The sequence below is a fragment of the Patagioenas fasciata genome, chromosome 1 (genome assembly GCF_037038585.1).
Source record: "Patagioenas fasciata isolate bPatFas1 chromosome 1, bPatFas1.hap1, whole genome shotgun sequence".
Taxonomy (NCBI): domain Eukaryota; kingdom Metazoa; phylum Chordata; class Aves; order Columbiformes; family Columbidae; genus Patagioenas; species Patagioenas fasciata.
In genome coordinates, this window is record NC_092520.1 from 135,104,066 (window position 1) to 135,127,843 (window position 23,778).

Sequence of the window (23,778 nt, forward strand, 5' to 3'; positions counted from 1 at the left end):
ATGACTCCGGAGAAGGAGACTCCACAACTTCCCTGGGCAGCCTGTTCCAGTGCTCTGTTGCCCTCAAAATAAAGAAGTTTCTCCTCACATTCAGATGGAACCTCCTATGTTTCAGTTCATGCCTGTTGCCTCTCATCCTATCATTGGACACCACTGAAAAGAGTCTGATCCCATCCTCTTGGCATCCACCTTTGAGATATTTATAAATATTGATAAGACTCCCTCTCAGCCTTCTCTTCTTCAGGCTGAACAGACCCATCTCTCTCAATCTCTCCTCATAAGAAATCAACTACGTCTCTCTCCAGAGAAAGTCTGGGAATGGATTGGCAGTTACATTAATTAAGGGGCTGAGCCAATACACAGTATGGTTGTGATTGCACTAAGTCTTACTCCCTTTACACAGCCTAGGCTTTCAGTAGTGTCCCAACTCCCCTGACGCCATCTCACACCCTCAGATCATGCAGGCTCCTTACCTCAGGGCAGTAACTCTTAGGACTGTGTTGTCTAAGCGCAAGGATATTGGATTGCAAAAGAGTTCTCTCATTGTCATTTTTTATATGGAAATGGTATTTCTTAAGGGTCCTAGGCCAAAAGGAGGGCCACATGGAGCCAGAAGAGTTAGGCCTTCTTGACACTGTGTTGACAGGAGAAGATAGTATTTACAGCTGCAGAAATTTACCTGGACATGTGTAGCGATGGCCTTTTGCATGCTGAGAAGTTGGAGTATGGTCTTGTATGCTGCTAGAAATAGAAATAAAGGCCATGACCATGTGGCAAACAACATGTGGACAACTGTTGAGCACAGCACAAATAGTCTGCTAGGGAGACCTGAGTTTGTGGTAAGTATTTAGCCAGAGATCCCTTCAAATGTACCTGTGTGCAGAGCACTGTAAGTGGCACCAGCTGTGAAAAGTGTGTGGGCCACACTATGCTGTCTGCTCAGAGGACTGGGACTGCTCCCTGCAGCAGGTTGTGAGGACAACAGCGATATGGTGAACAACTGGTGGAGCTCTGCATCTCTGCGGTGCCATACCTGGAGCTGCATCACCACTGCTCCCTTCCCTGTCTGCCTGTACCTTTCCATCCCTCAGCTGGCAGCCAGTGCAGTGTGGGCAAAGGTTTCTCCTTCCCATTGTTCCAGGTTATTTGTCTGGGATTTCTGACCAGGCAGCCCATGTTGGGCTGTGATACTTCTGTTCTCGTAGAGCTTAGGGCTATGTGTGAAAGACAAGTTCTGCAGAGGGATGTGGGTGCCCCTGGAGCAGCCCACCAGGAGCCAACAGCAGCTGAAACCATTTGAACTCAGTGGCATTGAGTTTCTGTTTGGAAATCTGGAGACTCAGTTTTGGTATTGAATCTCCAAAGTGTTTTGCTCTGCCCTTACCCACTGCAGTCTCACTGATAAAATCTTTGCCAGTCACCAATGAGGCTGAGTAGAAGGTAAAGGGGAAGCTATGAAATAAACCTTAATAATCTCCCTGTCCTACAAGTTACCGATCCCGCCAGTTCAGTGACCCTGAGAGAATGATCTCGTGTGTTCACTGTGGCTGGTAAATGAATAAGCATTTCATGGTAGAAAGATACATTTCATAGTGACCTAGGGGTATATGTACAGAGTGCTGACTAATGCATTTATCTGATAATTTCTCTCTTGATTTGTTGAAATAAAAACATGAAGTCATACCTTGTGAGGTCTAAGTTTAAAAAGAGGTGTTAAAGTTTATTCCCTGTGTAAGACAAAGAGCATGAGGAAGTGTGTGCAAATCAAATCTGAACACAGAAGATCCACATTCTGGAATTTGTTTTACATGGTTGTAGGAGAATAGCTGATTTGATTTTGTAAAATTGACCTGAAATATAGCAGCTGTTTGTGTCTCCTTCTGATATTTTGTTGAAGCTTAGCTTTAACTTTTATGGCCAGCAGCAAAAAGAGTCCTTGTGTCAGAAAATAAATTTGATCTTCTTTTCTTTTAGATACTCTTCTACTTCAGCAATTTTTTCAGGTACTGCAACTGAATGTAGAAAATCACAGAAACTGCAGATTCTTTCATTTCACTGTCTGAAAAGATATCTCCAAGTCACTGGTAAGAGTCAGAATTATATGGAGAACTCTTCTTTGCTTTTCATTTACTTGTTCAAATAGATACCTTTCCACTCAGCTGTGTCTCAGGTCACTTTAAAAATGGTTTTAATATTTGCAGCAAAGGATAGATAACAACAATTTTTCCCTGATACAAGGAATTAATATACAAACTCTACTGTATAGAAAATCAAGTTTCCTAAAAAATAACTTAATGCACTTTTTTCCCCCGCAACCAATGTGTTTGTTTTCTTAGGCCCCTCCTCCAAACATAGTTTTAACACACTTGTGGTTGAATCTTCAAGGGATGGGAAATAACCACTCAGTAAACTTCCTTCATTGGTGTTCAATCATTAACACAGCCTGGAAAATAAAAAGCTATTTCGTGGCTATAGCAATTCTTTTAAACATTTGCAATGGAGAAGAAACAGGTCAGAACACACATGACCTAAATTTGTCACAGACCACTGCTGCCTTTCTTGGCTTTATTTTATTTCTTATTTGTTTGGTCTATACCGATTTTTAGAAGCACAGGCCAAGCTCTGTTCTAGACAGGGACCACGAAATTTCCCACTAAAATAATTCTAATTTAAAAAACCCCGACTCAATAATATTAAAATCACAAATAAGTAGTTTCCCAGGTAAAATACTCCCAGTTTTCTGGATATATGAGAAGCAGATGTATATATTTCTTGGTCCTTTTTCAATCATGCACTGAAAGATTTAAGTGGGCAACTGAAATACTACAATTCAAAATGGTACCACTGAGCCCCAAAGGATCTGTACTTCACATGTCTTGAGGTCTTGTTCTCATGTACAAGTATGTTGCCATTCAAGTTATTTCTCTGCAGCCTGACTGATTTCAGTGTTGCCTTGCTGGCTGCTCACAAGCTGGCAGAATTTCCCAATTTAGAGGTAGTAGCTTTGATACTGGATGTGTCAGAGCTACCGTACATGTGCACAGCAGGTGATTTGCACATTGCACAGTAACCCTGGCACGGCCTAGACCCATCACACCTGATGTGTACACACAACAGATCTCTGGATCTGTGTTAACATTAACAGAAGTAGCCGAGTCTATTTTTCTATGCAAATTTTCAAATTAAATGGGGAATATTAATTTGCTTTCAGAATAACCTTAAAGAAGAAACAAACAAAAAACTTAATTTCTGACCCAGGTATAACATTTTGAATGAGTGCATTGACATTTGTGCAGGAGAAACGAGTTCAAGTCATAGTATACGAGTGGCAGCACTTGATAGCAGTATTGCAGCTACACTGGTGACGAGAAACCTTTGGACAATAAGGTCCTTGAACTAAAAGTGCTTTCCAAGTGCAAATTTCACATCCAGATTTCACTCCTGTTAAAGTATGCAGGACCTCTCGCTGATTAGTTTTGTTAGAAATAGGACCCAGATGCAATACCTGGATATACCTTCCTGTTTGTACTTCAGACCACATTAATGCAGCAACCGCCATGACCAAATTTCTCAGTGCAGACAAGTCCCTAAGTTATACATTTTTTTTAATGGGATACTTTCATTACTGCCTTAGCTGATATTACTCATAAACCAACCCTTGTGCTACCAGGTTTAATCATTGTCTCCAGGCAGAGGCTTATTAGTACAAGGTCATTCTATACTTTTTTATTTCATATTTCCCCTTAGAGAAAGTGAGAGATGTCTCCAAAAAAATCACCTACCTCCTGCCTGGCATATCAACATCCACAGATTTGCTGCCAGCGTAGATGTAATGCCTCTTGGTCAAACTTCATGTTGCACCAAAACAGAGACTTTACAGTAAAAGACAGATAATAAGATCAAGTCCTGAAACTTGTATGTGGGATTATGTAAGCTGTTCAAAGAATTAATGATAAAACTTCTATTAAAGAAAGTGAACTGTTTCTTGAAAATATTAAATCTCTCATTGTGAATTAAGTGCTTTTGAAATGCTGGATTGATAACTCTGCAGATCAAAGTCCTACACCTGGCTGAGCTACTTACATGTTCCCATGGCCTTGGAGCACCCCACTGTCTAGCCCTCAGGGGAGGGGAGGTGCTCTGATTCCTTTGCTACTGTTAAGGACTTTAGGTGCAAAAAGACAAAGTGACATATTTAAGCTCACATTATAAGTCTGTGCTGAAGTAGGGATTTTAGACCAGGCATCTGATCTCCTTAGGTAGCAATCCAAATGGGAACTGTCACCTCTCTCCTACAGAAAAGGCAATGACAGCCAGAAAGTCTCTGATCAAAAAGCGTGGGAGATTTCCCAGTTCGAACAAGTCCCTGGCCCTTCAGGAGAGAAACAATGAAAAAACAGAATCAAGACAGACAGAATAGTTTCAGGTGGCTGACACCAGTGTGTCAGGAACTGGACTGTGATCTAACAAGCTTATTTGATACAGAATAGTGAATAATGACGCATAGCATAATATGTTTTTTAAAATTCTTTGCCATGTGGCTATTCCTTGTTTTGGAGTGTATTTCTAATTGAATTTCAAATAGCTCAAAAATTAGGGAAAGTTTCTGCTGCATCAATGTTTCACATCTTATGATGGGAATGTTTTAGATCAAAATGTGCCAATCAAACATAAACAATTGGTCCTCCTTGAATTACCAGTTTACCTTTTCCTCCTGCCTCCCTCTCCAGGCTCCTCAGCAGCACATGGAAGGTTTTCTGGAATTCTTTGCTCTTTGGTGACTTACTGGACAAGGAAACAAGAAGCCAAGATTTGCCACACCTATATGTTCATTGTTTCCTGGTTTTTAACTTCTGCAGAACATGTCAGGAGGAATCCAAATTCTGAATCTGTGTGATAAAGCAAAGATTTCTGCATGGTAGAAATTGCAGTTCTTTGGTCTGAAGTACTGATATTACTTTGTTCATTTACATCAGTAGGAAATTCAGCCCATTTTTTCCCTGTTCTGTGCACACTCCTTAACCCCAAATAATAATAAATAATATTTTAAGAATTAAGCATAATTAATATATCATATTTATAGCCATGTAAATTAAAGAGGTCTCAACTAAAAATGTGAGTCACACAATTTAAAATAAATAAATAAAAGTGATATAGGCAGAAAAGCAGCCAACCATATGGTTTCACCATATGCTGAAGCATACTTAATGTCCCTTATATCCGTTTTCCCTGTGAAAACTATGTATACATTTCACTGATGGAAAAAAAAAAAAGGAAAGAAAGAAACAAACCCCACAACACTGCATGAAAGAACCTCAAAGCTACAAGATCAAGTGCTCTGTATTTGGACTCTGCGAAAATTCATGCAGTCATAATTTTTCTAATAAATGGGTATTACAAAGATATGGTCTTTATGAGTTTCATCACAGGAGTTTTTTGCGCGGAAGCTCTCCATCATTCACTGGAGATGATGTATGGTAGTCACTGAATGAGTATGAATATTCACATGATGGCATTGATCCATATCCTAACAATGTGTCATATAAACCATCATCTTCTCTTTTATTCAATGGAGAGGTAGTTACTACAGGGGAAAAAACATTCTTTCAATTGAATTTTCCACTAGGAAAACTTGAGGTAAACTTCATTCCAACAGAAGTAAAAGTTCTCTGCCTTTGCAAAACCACCAAATACCTTTCAGGATGTAGCTGTGTATGCTGACTTCTTCAGCTACAGGTGATCTTCAAGATGCACTACATTACTTAGTATCCACACTTAAATAATCTGCAACGTCTTTTGTTCTTTGAAAAGTGTAGCTGTTTTGATACCTTGTCCCATTCTGAGAGAAAAATATATGCTGGAGTAGCAAAATACCATCGAGAATGGTAAATCCATTTTTTTAAGCAAAAAGGGTTGCTGTAGGGCCCCAAAGAAAGCTTTGTCTCATGAAGGATTTTGTTTGGGTGTGACTACTCTGGAGTCACTGCCATCTTAGGCAGTCTTGATACTGGCAGCATAAAAGTGAGCACAAGATCTTTGCAGGAGACCATGCCGCTGCAGGATGCTGCCGCTGGTACTGCAGCTTTGGCATGGCTAACACAGCTGTCAGCATTCTGAGTGGCATGGATGAAGATGGCAAATAGGCTGAGCGTCTGTGCTGGTTTGACTGAAAATGAGTTAATTTTCTTCGTGCAGTTAGAAACCTTTATTTTTCTTAGCTAGCATAGTCATCGTTTGAATTTAGTGTGAAAACAAGTGATAACACTCCGGGACAGAGTTAACATTTTTAATTGCTCTGATCTGAGAGCCAAGGGCATACTGAGCTCTGACCACAGGTATGAGGCAGCTAGTAAGGGGGGCATAGGTGGGGCAGAGCTTGACTGACATCCAGACTGATCAATAAGAGTATTCCACTCCATTAGCATCATGCTTCAGATTTACGGACAGTCAGAATCTTTCTATTTCTCTCTTTGTCAGAGCCAGGATAGAGACCTGTTCAGTGGAGTTTGGCCTTTTGCCATCCTGCTGTTTTCTGAGATCTCTGGGTCTTTCTGCCTTTTTTCCCCTTTTCTCTGTTTGGGACAGGGACTGCCTGCTCAGGGCAGATGGAGTTTGTGAGGAATTGTATTGAGTACCTTTTATTTTATATTCTATTTCTATTTTATACATATATGTACAGCTGTGAGATGCTGCCTCTCCTGGAGGCAAGAGCTTGGGAGGTGATCAAACTCTACAATCCTCTGTGATCGCAATGCTAGGTAGCCATGGTAGATATGTCTTAATTCCATAACTTGCCATCAGAGAAGTGATCCTATGTTTCTGATACATTTACCTGATTGTTTCCTTGCCATAATTCACTGAGGCAGGACTCAGAAGGTCTATGTGGGTCAGTTAAAAAGAAGATACTGCTCATCATTGAAAAAAATGAACAAAAGAGTGGGAAGGAGCAGAAATTTATTGCATCTTGAAATAAACAGAACGGAAATGGAATTCAAACAAATAAATTATGTTTTTATGTTCATATCTTCTGTGTATCCATAACAATCCCAGGAGGCTTCACATCAACATTTTGAAATATTTTTGATAAATGCATTCACGTTTTTATCAAAATGGACTCATGTTTGAAATTTTCATCTTATACTCCAATTAGCATTTGAACCCAACACTTTAAGCACATGATACAGTGATGTCTTGAGTGCAGATATTTAATTTAAATGTTTCAGATCATTCCTACTGTTGCTACTGAGTGCTATTTTACTTCTGGGGGTTTTCAAGAGCTGATTTTATGATGATCTGGCTTACCTTGAAAATATATTTTTTCTATAATCTACTTTCTAACTTCCATTTATATCTTCTTAGAAATATAGAAAACAATTAAGATTATGACAGTGCTAAAGATACTGAAGTCTTAGGTTGAAACCCAAAATGGAACCTATCTTTCAGAGAGGAACAGGTCAAAGGAGTTAACAGCTAATGTGTGACTTAGAGCTAATTTCAAGGAAAGAATATGGAGTGATGCTGCTATTATTTCCCCATTTTTTCTCACTCTCCTTTTTTCTGATCTTGCCTTATGCAGAACATAAATGTCATTACAAGGGAGACAAACAGAAAATAAAATAAACCAAGAGGTGACATCTTCAATCTGATAACTGTACGTGATATAAACATATATGCATAGAGCAGTGACTTCTTCAGAAAATGATGACCCACACACAGTGATACCCAGTACTTTCAATACAAAGTTGTAGGATTTTTTTCTTGTTTGTCCCTACTATAGTAAGTTAAATGGCCGCTACCATTTCTGCCTCTATCAATATCAAGAATATAGGGAACTTAAAAGACAGAGACTGTTCAAGGCAGATGAGATCAGGCCCTTGTGTTATAGAGGCAGAAAATCTAGAAGTTTGTCATGTCCATTCGGCCAGAATTTGGCCACATTGAGATACAGCATGCTAAATTTTGGGCCCTGGCTTAGCTTTCACTGTGCTGGCTCAGCTGCTGGAAAGAAGCCACAGGGTTAGATTGATGACCCCATGTGGAATACACCTCAGAAGAAGGATGTAGCATATGTTTGGCAGGATGACCCCACGCTATTCCCTTGATTAGAACAAAGGGAGGGAGAAGAGCACACAACTATTCTGGCTGATTACAAGCCATTCAAAGACATAGTAAATTAGAGGAGTCTTTCTGAGGTGTATTTATGCTGGAATGGGGAAAGAAACAGACGAGGTGTAAAAAATTACTTTCTCTGGTCCCTCTTTCTTAGTCCTGGGCTGCATCTTCTGACAACTGAAAGCATGACAGGAGTCACCACAGCTAAACCATTCTATTGCTACGAGATTATGCAACATGAGGAAAATCATGACTATCCCGTTAGGTTCAGAGAACAGTAGACTTCAACCATATTATGCTTTCAAACTCTTCCGTGAAGATACAGATTATTTCCTCTGCCTGAACAATCTACTCTGTAAAAAGGAGAGAATTACCTGTCTCTGTAACACTCTCAGATCTGCGGTTGAAAGGGACATATGTCAGTTATAAATTGCTGTTTCTTTCTGTCACTCATTGCCCAAGCTTTGCTTTGCATGTAGAATTCAAGCAGCTCCCTGTTTCGCAAAGAATGTGGCTGAGAGTAAGGAGCTCGCAGTGGCTTAGGATTTAGGAGAACTTCGTCATAGGCTCACTGTGGGACTTCCAGATTTATGACTCTTTGTGTTTTGCTATTCCATATATAAACTAAAGATACTAATGCTCCCCTTGGCTTGATCTTTTGTCCTGTTTATTTAGTTTATAAACGTCCTGGGAGCAGTGATCATCTCTTAGTATGTATAACACCTACCAGAGAGAAGCTCAGATATCATTTAGGGCCTCTATGTACTTCTATAAAATTTCCATTAAATAATTATGTTATGGCAAGTGTCACCAAATGATCTTGTCTCCATAGACTTCTAAAATTTTTTTCTTAATGTACAGAAAAATATTCAGTTTCAGACATCTGCAAAACTTTGCTTTGCATGGAAGGCTATATGTGCAACTGCGGAAAGAGATGTCTCTGGGTAGTGGCAAGTTTTAGAGTCAGCTTTGTTCTTGACTAGAATGGATTCTGAAGGCAGAATTGCTCCTGGAGAGTTGTTGAGCACTGAGGAGATTTGTTTGTTTCTGATCCTATTAAAATAAACCCTTTAGATAAAAAAAATGAAGAAATAATTATTTTCCTGCATGCTGTTTAGTCACTTTGTAGCAGGATTAGCAAATAGGTGTAAAACACCCAGATTCTACCCAAAGATGTTACTCTTCTGAAAAGCCAATCTGCAAAATCTCTGGACATCTGATTCTATTCAACAAATCTGACCAATAATGGGATCAGAAGAAAGGCAGTACAGTTGGTTTGATGTCTACATGCAGCAGCATTTAAATGTATAGAATCTTCATCCTGTATTGGCAAAGAGAATATTGAGGTCTGGTGGGGATAATCAATTATATTATTTCCAAACAGACGCATACCCAAATTCTGGATAAATAACATTTCTTGAACAAAGTATTTTTTTAGCATTGGATAGCTCACGACTATGAAGATCTTATTTCTAGTATCTTACAAAAACAGAAAAGTCAAGAAAAATCAAGTGCAGATACTCTCAAAAGATTTGCAAGCCTTCTGACCAATTTTTCTTTAGCCGAAATAATCACTGGACTTCATTGATAAGCTTGTCTACAAGACAGTAATAGTACCAAAATTTATTTTGGTTGTGACTTTTGCTAGATGAAACTGGAGGAGTTGATAAGTGTGAGTACCACTCACTCTCACACAAGAAAGTGGCTGAAAATCAGACCCAGGATAATTGTGACACTTTTACTTTTTTTTTTTACTTTTAAATTTTTGTCTTAGAAACAAATAAACACAGCTAGATTTAGGGAAAATTTTGACTGTTGTAGTCAAACATCAAGAAGAGGGAAATGATTATGTAAGGACAGCAAGAACTGGGCTAATGAAGATGCTCAGCATTCAAATCTGCCTTTTTGTTTTCTCTTTCCTCCCCTGTCCAGCAGGAAATTTGCCCTCTTTTTTTTTTTTTTCCTTTCCTTTCTTTTTGTTGTTTGCAATAAGACAACTCCAATGAAAATGGTTGTCATGAGATAATCACGCCTCTGGGGGATTATGGGCATCTGGCTATGATTCATGAAATCCCTCAGGATTGATTCCCCCTTTCCCTCCTCCTTAAGATAACCACAACTCCCGCTATGTTTTATGACTTGAAAAATGCAGTTTTTGTGATTATAATGTGCAGATATTATTTACATTGAGTTATTTTGTTTCATTGCATTGTGCATTTAAAAAAAAAAAAAAGGTGGGGGGAGGTTTTTACTCTAATTTTTGAGGGTGTTCTTACTGCCAAGAACACACAAGTGGGTGATGACTACTTCAAAATACTTCCTGAGCATCCATACCACATTGAGTTCTGTTCCCCAATATTAATTAATGAGGTACGTTGACCCCTTCCCTTCCCTTCCCTTCCCTTCCCTTCCCTTCCCTTCCCTTCCCTTCCCTTCCCTTCCCTTCCCTTCCCTTCCCTTCCCTTCCCTTCCCTTCCCTTCCCTTCCCTTCCCTTCCCTTCCCTTCCCTTCCCTTCCCTTCCCTTCCCTTCCCTTCCCTTCCCTTCCCTTCCCTTCCCTTCCCTTCCCTTCCCTTCCCTTCCCTTCCCTTCCCTCTTTCATGTGTTTTGCTTCACAGTAACGTTATCGAAACATATTATAAGAACTTGCTTTTTTGACACATTCTATACCACATCTTAACACTTAAATTACTTGGCTTATCTTAAGTACATTTCTAAACCTACCAATAAGCTCTAGAATATCTGTTGCCAACTGTTCATATAGAAAAAGTCCTGCAATAATTTGGACAGAATCCTATCATGCTCATACTTTCCATTTCTATTAATTGTGGGAGTCAGAAATTAAAAATGACTGCTTTCTTCCCGTTTCTATGCATGTAGATTTTAAGAATCATTGTAACCAAATACAGAGACACTTCAAAACAGGAAAAGTAGCAGAATCTGTAGTAGGAACTTCTGAAGACTTGGATGGTTTTATTTACACAGATTTTACACTAAATTTAGCTCTGGATCTTGACATTTAGGTTTATGAAAGTGTTAACATACCCAGAAAGATTTTACTGAAACACAAGGTGCATTAAGTGTTTTCTTAGGCATCCCTGCTTCTGTGTTAATTTAATTATTTTTAATGCTGTCAGTTAAAAATAAGAAATGGTTTGCTTGATTGAATAGAGTCAATAATTTAAAGTGTAATTAAAAGTGTACAAATTTAGATTAAAATAACAATGAAGAAATAAAGGGCAAGGGAGTAATTCAAAACATGGTGTTAGTGTAACGCACTTAGTGCACTGTAAATGCTTTGCTGCTTCTGAAATTCCCTAGCAAGGTGAGTGAAACTATTCTAAGAACACTATCATCAAGAGACACTTTTGAACTGATCTGTCCTGAAGAATAACCCCCAGAAAGATAAGGTGAGGAGGAAGGGGTAAAAGGGAAAAAAAAAAAAAAAAAGGCACAACAAAAAAGGCAACAAGGAAAAAAAAGGAGAAAAAACCACAAACTTTCATATGTTTGTTGGCCACACAGCACAGCTCTGACTTCTGAACATTTTTCCCCAATTATTTTTGTAAAGTATTGATCGCAATTTAATTTTGCAGTCCCAACATGAGAGGCGCTTCATGCTGAAATGTCTCACAGGAGATTGTAATCAGGGTCTAGCCTGAAGGTGAAGCACTAGTACATAGGTTTTACTCTATTCCTCCTCTCTTCATCAGTTCTGGGATTGGAGCAGAGGGCATTCTCAGGCAGATTAATTTTTGACGATGGGATCGATGGAAGATGTTTTTTCCTCCTGACATTGAGTCATCTAATTTGCTGTTTATCTTTGGCTTATTGAGTTTCGAGCATTGTTAAATCATACCTTTCAGCTGTTTAATTTCAGATGTGAATTTTGCATTCCCCTCTTGTACTTTGGCATAACTCTTTTACCTAAAATGAGCAGGGTGATGGGCCTTTTTTGACATCAGGTTACTGCTTTCGAGTCTGTTAAGTACTCCAAGGTAATGTTATAGTACTTTCTAGCCTTTTTTCTTTGCTTGTGGCCATATATCAGATAATCTCTAGGGAAATCATTACTTGCCATCATTATTATCCCTAGCACCTTCATCTATTCTCCCTTGTTTCCTGACTCCATTGCTTGATGAAGTGCCTACTTGTGAGGACACCTTTAACTCAGGTCTAATAATTAACCCCTTCATTGCTCAGGCTGGTTCATTTTTTGTTCCCTGTCTCAATAAGTTGTGATCTATGAGTTTAGCTTTTGGAGTAGCTCATAATAACAACACTCTGGACTTGCCTGTAAAGCTCTTTTCTTGGGGAGGCTGCTGGTTTTTCCTCTTTTTTCCATTTTAGTAGCAAAGTGAACACTTTGACGAATATAATGCTAATCATAAAGAAAATGCCTTCACTTAAATGAAAATTGGCATTACTTAACCTTTGCTAAAGGGTTATGCATTATTACTTTATATTTCAAGGGGAATCCTCTAGCCTTGGCCCAACTCTGAACAGTCTATGAAATATTCTTGCAGTTATTAATTTTTACTGACTCAACATATATGCATATAATTATAAATATTTGTATACTGAGGTGACCAGTAAAAGGCGGCTAGAAGCAATGAGTTATCTCTTCATGGGAAGTTGCTAAACTATTATGTATCGCACTGACTTTGAATAGCCCATTTGTAATAAGCATGAATATTTTCATTTTATATTGCCATTAGGCCAGGAAGGCCAGGAAGGACTAGCTTGTGTACTCTAGGATGGCTCAGAGAGACATGTAGAGTCTATTCCTCCTGTTCAGAAGCGAAACGTGATTGGTGCTTTCATTCTTATCACGTATGTACGGAGTGTCTATCACAGTCACCGTGCTCTTATTAATTCCATAGGAAGCAAAGGATTGAGTCATGCTAGTTCTTATTTCTGCCCAAATCATGCAGGAAATGACATGACACTTCAGCTTGCAGCATGCCCGCTGGATTCTGCTAACACAACACACCACCACAACCCTCTCTGTTGGGCTGTGACCACAAGATGTAATTATACAGGAGAGGTATATAAGTGCTATCTCACTGATGGGTGTTGCAATTCACAACTCCTTTACGGAAGTCATAGCTCCTGTAGAAACATACTGGCTGTCATTTATGCTCACAGCCTTGCTAATCTAACCTACAATGGACTTGGAGGAGAAGGAGTTTAACTCCCAGTCATGTCATTGATCTCCTGTTGTCCCACCAGTTCCTTTACCTGTAAAAAGGGAATGGTCATAGTGCTCAGCATCTCCATCTGGCCTTTTGATGCTTCCCGTTGATCCATTCTGGTTCTGCAGTCCTTCATGGTAGTGATTCCACCAAAGTAGCAGCAGGAGTCCATGTCTGGCAGACAGAGGAGTGTGCCTGCCCCACGGCACACGGCCCAGACACCAGCGCCGGACTGAGTCCTGATGGTTGTGTCATGGGGAAAGGGACCCCACAGGCACTACTGGTATCTATTTGCATGCAGAACAATGTATATGTGTATACAAGAATAAATATACATATACACATATGGGTTATACATATTCATAACAGTCCCTACACCTTAAATAAGATCTTTCTTCCCTTTTTATTCTAGCTATTTCTTTCTGCCCATTTTAATTCATATAACTTCCAAATGTTTTCATGTTTTGGGCAGAAGATTAGCCATTTCACCATTGAAAGGAAAAACATCAACTCACACTGCATGAAGTTTGAGTAGAAAATATTTTGGTCAATTTATGTGAAAAATGTTTTCAATTAACTTTCATTTTTTTACAACTAACTGACATTTCCTTACTTCAAGGCACTTAAAAATTTAAGATGAAGAGTTTACCTGGGCATGGTGTTTTCCATACAAAAAAAAAAAAGAAATAGTGATGAAAACCCAAAATGTTAATTTAACTGATATAATGTTAAACTGAAAATCTCATAAATGTAATGTTAAACTTCATTGAAAGGTTATTTTTATGGTGAAAAATAAAATATTAGTCTGTGCAGGATCTTTGAATATAAATACATTAACATTTTATGCCTCTTAGAACAGGGCTGTATATAAACAAGTATAAAACACTGTGTAGGGGATGAGATGTTCCAGGGTAAGAATTTAGCTGCTTTTTTTTTAAGAACATTTTATTTGGAAATTAACATACAATGGTTTGAAATGATATCAAACATCACAGCTGTAGCTAGTCTTTGACTTTTAGAGGTCTAGACAAGACTTAAGGTGAGACATGTTTTGTCTCACTTTTGCACCTACATTATTCCCATGTTTTAAAGTGGTGCATCCCAACTGTTTTGCAAAGCATCCCTCCTTTGGGCCTGGCTGTATGTGCCACATCTCGAACATCCCCTTTCTCAACTGCTCACTGCCAGCAGCAGCACCGTCCCTTCATGGCAGGGGAGGTGAAAGTAGCTGTAATTACTGGCTGCAGGTGTAAGTGCTTGCTCCCTTGCCCTGAGGGAACTGAACCATAGCCATGATTAAAGGTAGTCAGCAATCCCTAATGACTACAAACATGTGGAGCTGATAATTACAACTACTTTTCATTCCACCACCCTCGAGGACTGACCTACTGCCAGCAATAAACTTTCTTAAGTTTTATCCTTTTCAGAATTCAGTTTTATAATATTTTTGTAAGATTTTCCTAATTCTTCCTGACCTTCTTCGTATTTGTGACTGACGGCGTGAGGAAGACTGCTGTAAAGGATCCAATAGTAACTGTAAAGAGAATACTGGGTAGAGAGGAAATCTGACCCAGCATGGTGAGTTTCTATATTCCAATTTGTGCCAGTCACATCAATTCGTACATTACTTTGATGTTATATCAAACCTGTGAAACTCCAGCTACTGTTGCTTTTCACATATTAAAGTCAATTACTAGCTTATATACCCTGCTGCTTGATGGCCTAAATGAATGTGTTCGTGGTATCCACAATAAGAGTTGGTTATTTCATTATAAAGCAAATTAGGATGTTCATATCGTTAGGCTCTGAGACTGCCTTCTCTGAAGAAGAAAGATGTGCAAGTTCCATAAAATGCTTATCTATTAATCAATTGCATTCACATACAATCCCCTTTGAAGATATGGGTAAAGGGCAGGGTAGCTGCAGCAGCAGGATTTTTTATTCTGCAATAGAAAGACACTCCTCCCCAAATCTGCAGGAAATGGTTTCTGGTACTATAACCATTATTTATTTTCCCAGAGGACACATCTGTTCAAGAGTCTACTGTCACCTGTGTAATCCCTGTTTATGACTGTTGCCACAGAAATGGCAGTCTTTAAAGCTCATTGAAATCTTTCCTCTCTGTCTTCACAAAAAGTTAAAGGCTTATTACGGAAATGCAAACAGGAGCTGCTTCTGAGCCTTCAGTAACAACATAACAGATTGTACCATGAGGAACTGAAGAAGTGAACATGTATTTAGTCCCTCTGGCAAAAGAAAAACAAACCAAAAAACATTATGATCTTTTTGGCATTTAAAAAATATCCTTTATTCTTTTCTATATTGTAACATATAAAACCCAAAATCAATAATGCAGAACCACTGTTAAAAAACCAAACCAAAACAACAACAACACAAAAAAAAAAAAAAACCTAGAAGATGCTTCAGTCAAAATATCTCTTAACTGGCTCCAGAGGGGCAGAGTCATCCCTTCTCCTCTCCAGCTGGAGCAACTCTGACCAAGAGGTGAAGTTTCATATACGGTAGCGAAGCAAAGACAAAAAAAAAGGGGAGGAAAGGGGATTTCAAGGTTGAAACTCCGTAGAGTAGACAAGGCAGGCATAAAGCAATCAGTCAGGAACTTTTGCATGACTTGTATTTTTGACAGAGTGGGACTGATTGCAATAATGAACCAAAGATTTTATCTGCAAATAATTATTGTATCTGATCCTTCCGTTGGGGAATTTACTTATTTAATGATAGATTGTGGGCTAATACTATATAGTTGAGGACAATTCTGTACAATGTGACCCTGGGAGATTCAGGACCTTTACCACGGTCTGTCATAGTGGATTCCCATGAGTTAGGTTTTCATGGATATTGACTTAGGTGATTTTGGAGAAACCATTTCACTTCCTTGATAACGATAATTCCTCCCTCACCTTTCCTCCCTATTCTTTCTTCTGTTCACCATTTGTGCCTGGAACTCTTTTACTGGTGACTGAGTAACGCAAAGACCCAGTTTTGTGTGAGTCCTCTGCATAGGTAAATGCTATTGCTACTAGTAAATAGTAGAAATATCAAATTCTGGAAAACAAAACCAACTAAAACCCAACAACCTCATGCATTCGTTCAGCTAATTTAGCTGCAGTTTAGGTCATTTGGACAATATAATACTTTGTTTTTCTGTCTGGAAAAAATGCAGGACTGGAAAGAACAGTCTGAGTTTTTAAATGTGAAAATTATGACTATTAAATCTGTGATTTGAAAATGTGTCAGCAGAAAGCAGACAATGATATGGATACATTCTGAGGGTTACTGCCTTAGGGTCAATTGAAACAAGCAGATCTATGGGGCACAACAGTGGAAGGAGCAAGCAATTGCAGGTGCAAATACGCCTGGGGCTTGTCTAACTTACATTAAAGTAAAAAGTTTGATAGTGCTAATAATTTCTGTCCCTTTACATTTTAAACAGCCACTGGCATTGCCTAAGCATTTTAACTGTGTGCTGGCAGAATCATGGGCTTGCTGGGAAGAGATATCAGGAAGCATGATGAAGGGTAGAAGGAAGCAGAGGTACAGACCCGTATTTTCAGGAGAAAGGGTCCAAATGAGTACCCAGAGGTCAAAAATAGAACAACTACAAGTCTCTGAGTTTGCACCAGTATCAAATACCTGTCTCCCAGCATTTTCAGTCCTTGTGAATGAAGTGTACTTATGTTGGCATGCCTGCCTGGTCTAAAAGCGTCAAAACTCCATTTGAGAACCTGTGAGGCACAGAAATGGGTTCTGCCAAATGAGCAAGGCTGGATGTAGTACTGCATTTTACCCTTCTCCTCAGCAGCCTGCCCCTCATCTCTGCCTCATCACAGAATGACAGAATCACACAGAATCACAGAATGTTAGGGATTGGAAGGGATCTCGAAAGATCATCCAGTCCAATCCCCCTGCCAGAGCAGGAACACCTAGATGAGGTTACACAGGAATGTGTCCAGGTGGGTTTTGAATGTCTCCAGAGAAGGAGACTCCACAACCCCCCTGGGCAGCCTGTTCCAGTCTTCTGTCACTCTCATTGAGAAGAACTTTCTTCTCATATTTAAGTGGAACCTCCTGCGTTCCAGTTTGTACCCATTGCCCCTTGTCCTATCATCGGTTGTCATGGAGAAGAGCCTGGCTCTATCCTCATGACACTCATCCTTTACATATTGATAAAAATTAATGAGGTCACCCCTCAGTCTCCTCTTCTCCAAGCTAAAGAGACACAGCTCCTTCAACCTTTCCTCATAAGGGAGATGCTCCACTGCCTTAATCATCTTTGTGGCTCATTTTATTACAGAGGCCGAATATCACAGCAGTAAACAGGTATGTATCTGTGCCTCAGTAACCCCATTTGTGCATTCAGTGCCTTCCTGTCAACCCACCTTCACTGATGGCCCAAGTTAATGGACTGTCTGTGGCATCCTGGACCGTGGGATAAAGGCCAAGGAGATTGCTTGGGACACAAAAAATTTTGAACTGCTGCAGCAAACCCTTAACTGCTGTCAGGGTTTGGTTTTGAAAGTCCCTACTTTTACCGACTTGTTTAGTTAAAGGGTGAGATGCTCTAAGACTACAAAAAGTTAAATTTCCTATTTTTGTGTTAATCTGATTGTACTCAAGTTTTGTACGTGAGTTCTTGCTGGCTTGCTTTTCTGCTTGTGGAAACAGATTATATTGCAGTTCACAGATGTTTAGATTAGTAATGCCTGATGGAATTAAGTTTAATTGGGGAGAGATGTGCATACAGGAGAGAAGCCTCAAGGAAGACCGTTTTTCGGTGTCTTTAAGAGAGATCAGAGACCATGATAACTTACCAGAGCAAGTTTTCAACTTTAAAAATCTACATTCAAATTTTGGCGATGGTGTAGAGTGAAAGTCAATTTGCCATGGCTTGAGCTGGCTTCCAATTAAGTTATTCAGACACCTTCTGTAACACATTGTATTCTTTGACTAGATAAAAAGATTAGCCAGGTCTGTGGCAAGCAATTGATGCAGAATGGCAGAGGACTGCCTTCTGCTATCTGTTATTCCTCCCAGAGGTAACGTCCTATCTCTGCTGCTGCCACCAGCAGCACTTCTATTTCACTGAGAATGAATCTGATTTATTGGGCCTTGTGTATGATCAGAGCTGTGTCCAAATCAAGCCTCTGTAACAGATTTTTGCTCCATCTGAATTACTTAACTGATTGTGAACAATAACAAAAGAAAGAGCAAATGTCGAAGTTCAGATTTTCCAGTTTGGGATTGGGGTGAGAATGAGGTCTGGATATGGCAGGAAAATTGAATTTAAACAAGCTTTAGTTTTTTCAGGGAGCTAACAGAAGTTGCTTCCATGGGTGATGCTGCATAGTGAGCAATACTGTTCTAACAGAACTAAATTGTCTCTTTGAGGGATGTAGTGCTGGGTGAGAGAGCAGGTGAAAGATTTGCTATACTGGCTACTTTTACATACTCCAACAGAGTCAAAATGTATGTTCCCAGTTGTCTTTGCCCATGGTAGGTTGGACACAGAGGAATCACTGAGGATGTGGTATGGGCTCAATTTTGGTTTGGTTTATTTTTAGTAGGGGCCATAAGGAAACACAGCTGTAGCAGGTCTGAAGGTACCATCTTTTTAAATGACAACTGCAACATTTTCTTCTTCTGTGAATTTAGCCTCAAGGATCATATTGACTCTCTTTCAGATCTTTGAGATCACATCTCATCCACTTCTGCTTTGTGTAATCAACCAATTAATAATGGCTTGAGAACCAGGCAGGGATAATTGGCATACACTTTGTGGAAGATAATCACGAATGTGAAAATAAATTACATAGATTGTAATTGTTTTCCTTGCATCTCATTCTTTTGCACCATATTAGTCCTTGCAGTATTTAATTGAAGAATATAAAATCAGATGGCTATTCTGGTTCAGACCAAAGTTTTCATGTAGCCAAGTGTCTGTTTTTGATATGGACTATTAAAAGGTGATTTGGAACTATGATAAGAAAAAAGTAAAGATAGAACAATCTTTTTCCCAATACTTCTCTGGTATCCAGAAATTACTGGTTTTAGACAATTCCTAAGCTAGTATTTATATAGATTGCTGTTCTCCTGCTTAGGTATTTTATATGTGTAACTGGCACTGTTGCAACATCCCACAATTACTACCCTTACAGAAAAGTGGTATATTATCTCCACATTATGGATTTTGAACTAAGGAGCAGAGAGACTTCAAATGCCACCATCTAAAAATAGATTAGAGCTGTTACAGTTCATTAGCACAATAAAAACTTTGGAACAAATTGATACCCAGTCTGTCCTTAAAAATCTAACCTCTCTATAAACTTCCTATTACAATAGTACATGATGAGACAAGGGTGAATGCAGTCCTGAAATTTTATGACAGTTCTGTGTTGCTTCACCTTCCCAGTAAATGCCAGCAACACAATCCTATATAGAATGACTTCAATTACACAGAGTTGCTTCCAGATGACTTTCAGACTCCAAGATCAGGTACCCCAATTAAAGAAGGAAAGGTGTACGGACATATGGGATGTTCACCAGAAATTTGCAGACTGTTTAAAGGGATTTTCAAGTTGTTGAAAATGTCAATAGCTCATCATTCTATGACATCATACTCCTAAAATAAGTACTTGTAGGTTAGAAGGACTTTGGATAGATGGGAGAATACATGCCAGGAGGCCTAAGCTGATTTGGACTCCCTTGCCTTGGCACAGTCCTGCTACTCTGTCCATGGAAAGTTTTCAGTGCTGTGTCCTGCTTAGTTAACTTGGGGTTCTTTCTGTCACTATCTCAAAATCACTAATATGTTTAGCTTCATACCACTTCCAAGTCATAGCAAGGGCCTGAGCAGTACTTTCTAAATGGACAGAAAGATACAGAGAGTAACACCCACACTGGTGGATCCAGGCAGGCACTGCTGATGCCACAATGTTTAACCTTCAAGTGCTTGGCTCCAGGGTCAACGTGTGCCTTAGTGAGTAGATGGTACTAACCTTGGAGTTGTGTCTCATAACCTGCTCATTTCACAAGCCTACATGCCCGTCTCCCCTTGGGCTTCACAGCTTGGGAACCTCACCTCCAGGTAGATCTTCCAACTGGCTATACAAAACACTGCAAAGGTGTGTGTGCGACTTTGAGGGGAAGAGAGTGAAAAGGTTTATTACAATGGTCCCAAAATAAACTGGAATGAGAGGCCAAAGCAGAAATTTTCCTTGCTGCTAGAGTGTTAGGGTGATATTTTATCACTTACGTGATGATTGAGAGACTGTAGGAACAAATGTGTGGCTGTCATTCTAAATTAAAGACATTTGATAGGCATTTATATTTCTTTTTAATTTATTCATTTTTATTAGTATGCATGCATTGTCACTAGGCTACTGTACTCCAGAAAGGCATTTTGTACAATGAGTACAGAAATGCTCTGCTTCAACTTCAATAAAAATTATCAAAATACTTTTATACCTATTGCGACTTGATTATTGCTCACAGCTCATAATTTTGGTCAACTGTGTGGCATCTGGTCTGAATACCTGGATATTATGCTGCAATCATGACTGGCTAATAAAGTTATATTAAGTACCTAAAAGTTCTTACTAATATAATTGTAAGAGTTAAAAGGTCTACATTGTTTTTTCTTATTCTGTTCATCCAGAAAGCTGGTTACAATATTAGTAGTGTATTGGTTGGATGCAACTGATAGAAGTTCTAATGACCTCAATATAAAGAAAGGCTTAAACAAATGTTGTATGTTTTGAATATGAGAGAAAGATGCTAAGAAATACTTATGGCTAACATGGGATAAAACCTACCTTTCCCAAAAGCAGAAAAATGTTAAAAATGTGGTCTTTCTTTCCAGGTCTGCGCATTCACTTAGATGAATAAAATATGTATGCATTTTTTTTCCTTGGTGTAACAGTCTATTGATAGGGTTTTTCATACTCATTATTTCACCTATGTGTTTCCTCATAAAAACCACACTGTTGGGAAGAACATAAGGAAAAATAATCTCATTTATAGTACTGTAGACTGTAGGCAGTAAGACTACTTTTCTGCATTGGAGTTTGGAGACACTTTTGTAAAAGGAACCACAGACTTCCATACGAGAAACAAGTACAACCTGAATCCCAGCTGGATACAAAGATAAATCCATAGATTGTACTAATGTTGGTGCTTCTTCCTCTTTTCCCTGCCAACTAGTTTGCTTATGTATTTTATAAAAAAGGAAAGTCGAAGTTTGTGACAAGATTTAAATCCTGCCTGACATCCTCATCTTGGCATCTATGGAGATAGACCATCAGGACAGGGAGACCAGTTTGTTATCTCATTATCTTTCAATTTGAAATAAAAACACCTCTAAACAGTTGTCCTTCCAGTGTGGCTCTTTTTTGTTGTTTCTCAACAGCACAGCATATCACATTGCTGAATATAAATTGCTCTTGGCTAGTTTTTCAAAGTAATTTGACAACATAGTTCGATTTTGCTCTAACACAATCTTGAAACTGTTTCCCAGTAGTGGGACAAAGGGAATGTGAAGAAACTATTACACAGAATTCCTTGCAATTTTCTCCTTTTTTAAAATACCTAGGTTTAAACACTGTTTTGATGTATTCAGTGATTACATGAACTGTATGGATTTCATACATTAGATGAAACTTTGCTTAGAATACTAATGTTACATACTTTACCATAATGCAGTGAATCCCAGTTTAGTTTTGATTGCAGTAATCTGGAGTCAAATGTGCAAACCCTCGCTAATTTGATTCTACCTTTATCATTTTGCATATTACATGATCTAGAGCCACACAAACAAAACCTTGTTTGGACTTACCACGCTTTCCTTTTCAGAAAACAGAATACTTTTTAATTAAAAACACTTTAAAAAAATCAGTATGTGTAATTGCTAACACCTGCTATGTGTTACTAACAGATGTTTCTTACTTACCTAAGGGAACTGTTATAATTACACTATAAGCTTATTGGAATGGCATTTAACCAAGATAGTTTAGGAACTTTAGGTGGTGACTTTGTGTTCTTTTATTCATCTTTCATTTAAAAAAAGCCAACCAAAACTAAACAAAAAAAACCAAACAAACCAAAACCCAAACCAAAACATAAACAAAAACCAGCCCTCCTCACTCTCCTCTCCAGCTCTTATTCACCAAACACAGCTCATCACAATGAAGCTTTGGACGTTCAACCTCTCCTCGTTCCTTGGTCCATCCCTAAGCATCAAGCAGGTGTTTGTGTATGTTGCTCCAAGCGCAGCACTGGAGCCTGTTTTGGCAAGGCCCAGGATGGGGCGGTTGTGTGAAGTCTCACAAGTCATGCTAATAATGTGGCTTGAGGAACACAGACTTGCTGCACGACCCTGGGAAGTCCACTTAATCTCTCTGTTCTTCCCCATGAAATACCAGAAACTTAGCCTATTGGTAGGCCTATGTCAGAGGAGCAGAGCTTTGCAATCTTCAGGTTAAAGTAGAGGTCAGCAGGGCTAGTTCTGAGTGTTGTCCTGTCACTAAGACCTCACGGTCCGGAGGCAGGCTGGCCTCGTGGGCGTTTGCAGGGGTCTGCCAGCGTGGCAGGTTGCAGGAGGTGCAGCGGATTCCTGCATCTTCAGATTCAACTGCAGAGCAAGACACTCTGCGTTCTCCCTTTGCATTTTCATTTATGAAACTAATCACACAATTACCTGCAGGCATGTGTTAAATATGACACTGGTCTCAGCAAAATAATGGGCCAATTGCAAACAATGAATAAAGAGAGGCAGCTCCATTTATAACTGCTGTTTCAACAGAGCTGTGTTGTAATCAAAGTGATCTGAGGGTGACTCATTAATTAATTGATGTTCTTTTTTATTATGTGCTATTGAGTTAATGAGTAATTTGTGCTAGATAACTCTCTGAACACACTGATTACGTGAGATATTTTCTGGGGCTTTCATACCAATGACACGCTGAATAGGTGGAAGATGGTATTTGCTTATGTTATACTCATTATTAGCAGGTTCAGGATGAATATAAATCAGCAGAAGGGCATTTTAAAAGGTATTAGATACACGCAACCCTTACCTTAAGACTTTAAACAGATACTCTTCAGCTTTTAATGCCTTAAATAGTATTAAAATCACCTCCTTTATAGTACTTCTATCACCCACAATTGGCAGCTTCTAGAAAGTGTGCCTACACAAAAGATTTTTACTGGGAGCAGGTTTGTGCTAATGGCCTATTACCTTGCACATATTGTATTTTGGTTCCCTTTTGCAAGGTACTGAAGTGAACAGTAAACAAGTTTGGTCTGCATCATTGGACTGAAGTAGGAGAAATGTATTAAGTGAATATGTAACTGGCTTTTTTTTTTTTTAATCTAAAGTGGTATTTAAAGGAATAAAAACACTATTCTTATATACAGTACACACTTTGCTTTCTGTAGTTTGAGTTGTTAAAGCTTTT